Here is a 3,663-nt window from a genome sequence, read left to right as displayed (position 1 = left end):
CATTTATCCTATATACCATTAATGGATTGTTAATTTTCAAAGAATTAAAGTCAGATAAAATAGCCTTAAGACTAAAAGTGCTAAAATTATACGGAATATAATCAAAATTTTCTTGGATGCTTCAGATGACACTTTAAGCCCTTGTAACGTCTCAGGTGAATCATCCTGCAGAAGAGCGATTGTGCTAATGAAGTGCAGGTCAGAAGAATAACAGATAAATCAGCTTCCACTTACGTATAATCACTAGCCTAATTCTCATAAATACTTTTGCAGAGTTCATGATGTAGCGATCTGCTAACTTTTTTTCAATTCGAGTTAACAAATCTTTATCTAGTGCTCTCTTTGTGCCAAGCCCTGTGGTAAGCTCTGGGCAGCAGTAATAAGTGTGATAGAATGCCTGTCCTGAAGGAGGACACATTCTGACTCTGGAATACTACATCATCCCCCTTGCGATAGAATCACCTTGTCAATATTTAATTGGCTGAAAGTGGAATATTAACAGCAGCAGATCTACATTTTTTAAAAAAGCCACAATTTAATTATAACCTTCTACAGATTCTTTTTCTGCTCTTCTTTTTTTTGGTGACACATTTCCTCTTCCTTTCATCATGGGCAGAATAACTATCTCCTTGTCATCCAGCTTTTTCTCAAACTCTCCCCATCCACACACACACACACACACACACACACACACACACACACACACACACACTCTAGTAAATAAGCCATTTGGTGGCGGTGTTTGTGGTGTGATTGGCATTTATCACCAGTCCATATTCAAAGGGATTTTACAAAAATCTGTCTTCTGACTGGTGGAAGGGAAGAGAAGCAGGGAACAAAGCAGAAGGAAGGGCGGACAGGAGCGTAACCTTCCCTTTGGCAGATGTCTGGGAAAAGGAGACTCTTTATGAGATCACTGCATCAAAGGGAAGTAAGAAGTTTCCAGGCTGCCAGTCACAAAGCCACCAAAAACTCACTTTTAATGAAAAAAAGAAACTGTTAACTTCTGCGCTGTTGTAAAATACTTACCAAAGACACCTTCCCTGCTAAGTGCCATTCATTTCAGGAGTGAAATGCTGCAACAGAGTAAAATGCCCAGGGCAACCGGGAACTGGAGGAGGAGGGAAGTGTGTGGTTCAACTGTCCCTGTAGGGGAGGAAAAGGATCTCTTTCCTTGACAGCTACCCCACTTAACTACGGTGCACTCAGCCCTATTTGGCACCAGTGAAAATTTAGCCTTCCAGCAGATTCCCTGCCATCTGCCTTCTGACTATCAGCCTACAGTCAAAACACCTTGAATGCTTAAAATCTGCAAGTGCTCCCAAAGGCTGCCTTTTGGGGGCAATTAGAAGATCCATGGGAAAAAAAATCTTTACTTTGCCACTTGGCTTCGATTTCCAAATTTAGTTGAAATTCTGGAAGCGAACGTTCAGACAAACATTATTTCCTGTTTTTTTTTTTCCTTCATCTTGGTGCTTTTTTAGTACCCATAGCCAGCAGCTGTGGAAGCTGAGGGAGTGACAAATGGCCATCAGGAAGGCTTAACCCCCCAGAAAATCAGCAGAGATGTTATTCAACTGACAAGGAAGAAAACGGAGAAATAAAAACAGAAACAGAATAAGCTCAGGTTTGGGCCCCCAGGCTCCACCAGGTATCTACCAATTTATTCACCCTGAAATCTAGAGATTCCAGGTGGAAACATTTTTATTTTTTAAAAGTATCTCCTTACTTTGTTGGGATTTTAGCGGTTACTCTTTGGAAGTTTCCTTGCACGGGGCTGACGGATAAGCTAATGCAATTGTTCAGAATCTGGGGAGGGAACCAGGGCAGTTTCAGTGTTTCCTCATCTAGAGCACTGGATAGATGTCTTCGGGAAGCCAAGATCTGCTCTTCCAAAATGTATCCGTCTTCCACAAGGAAAAAAAAAAGTTAGACAAGTCTGATTCTTTTTCATTTAAAACACATGGCTGGGATTAAATACAACCAAAAGATGCTTCCTGGTCCATTTAGATCCTAGCTATGACCAGAGCTAAATGACTTTCTTACCAGTTCAGTCCAGGGCCTGAATGATTATATAATGGCTTGATATCTTTACGATCTAAAAAGTCTTGTGAACAGCGGTATGTATGTTAGCTTTTTAATGTCACACTAGTATCGTCCTCCCCATTCTCATGACTCCCTGGTAATTTTTATCTGTTCCGCTTGTTGCGTGGTTCTCTAGGTTTGGATTAATAAACTCCTAAACCTCTTAAATTCAGATCTACATTAATCAGATTCGTAGCTCTACTCTTTATCCTAGGCACACACTGAAAATGGTCATCGGCTCAGAACAACTATTTTTCAATACAGTATTTAATATACACTAAAGTTGAGACAAGAGTTCCCTAGTTAACATAGGAAGTGACCTAGTCTCAACCACAAACACATTCACATCATATTGCTCCTGTGTTCCAAGGACAGTTTGTCAATATCTCGAAGATGTTTAAAAGTACAGTATAAATTATTCTATAGCTTCAGTCCCTTCCATTCAGAATTAAACTTAGACTGACTTGATAATCAATACTCATCTTTCCTTTTTTTCTAGATTTTTTAGAGATAAGAAGCATTCTTCTATGTTGCAAATAAGAGTCTTCATTATATTAAGAATTTCTACTGTATTAGAATCTAGATTGTCTACAACCATGCTAGCCTGAACAAGCCCGATCCCATCTGATCTTGGAAGTAAGCAGGGTCGGGCTTGGTTAGTATTTGGATGGGAGACCACCAAGGAAGACCAGGTGCTGTAGGCATAAAAAATAAAAAAATAAGGGATTGTAAACTGAGACAAGGTCCTTGCAATCTGTGAAGTCAACCAAGGGTTGCCTCGCCTAAAAAAAAAAGAAGAAGAAGAAGAATCCAGATCAAAAGGGACAAGTATCAAAGCATCGTAACATTTTTAAATCTAAAAAGTGAATAAAAGATCCCAATCGTATAGTTTGTACATGTTCATTCTCAATTCAGTGGCCTGGAACAGCCAATGGTGTTTTCTCAGCCTTTGGTTTTTTGCTACATTTGCCAAGGTTCTCTCATTAACTGTTCCCAGGAGCTGGAAATGAGTTCCACAGAAAGGACTGATGCTTTGAACTCAATAGGTTTCTTTAGAGTGAAATTTTACACCAGGGTTCCAGTTAGAACCTAAGGCTGATTACTTGTGTTTATAGACCTCGCTTTCCTCATCACTGGATGGCTGTTTCTTCACTGGATGATTGATTGTGTGAGTATTTCGGTAGTTCCTCCTCAGAAGACTTCTTTCTATTACTTTTGGAGAAGTTCCAATGGCTTTGCTTTAGCAAACCAAGAAAATGACTGACTGTGAGATCTAGAGCCACCCCGTCCCCCCACCCCACCTCAATTTATAACCCAACAGCACCACTTAGCAGGAGTGTCACTTTGAGTAAGCGGCTAATCCTCTCAAAGTCTTAGTTTCTTTATACTTTAAATGTAAATACTTAACAACACTGGCCTTAAAGAGTTGCTGTGAAGATTAACTAATCCGTATAAAATTTTACAGCACTATATAGTAAGTACTCAAAATATAGATATTATAAGCTATTGTCATTATATTATTATATATTATATGCATATTATATACTAGCTTTTTCTGGTTCCCTGGAGTCTCACAGA

The 3,663-nt window shown here is 39.3% G+C and overlaps 1 pseudogene; it reads left to right on the top strand.

Moving 5' to 3' along the window:
* Positions 1–2,671: 2,671 nt before the first annotated feature.
* On the top strand, positions 2,672–2,789 carry LOC120614516 (uncharacterized; annotated as a pseudogene).
* The last annotated feature ends 874 nt before the right edge of the window (positions 2,790–3,663 follow it).

The sequence above is a fragment of the Pteropus medius genome, unplaced genomic scaffold (assembly GCF_902729225.1).
Source record: "Pteropus medius unplaced genomic scaffold, Ma_sr-lr_union100, whole genome shotgun sequence".
NCBI lineage: Eukaryota > Metazoa > Chordata > Mammalia > Chiroptera > Pteropodidae > Pteropus > Pteropus medius.
This window is presented reverse-complemented; position numbering and strand designations above follow the sequence as displayed.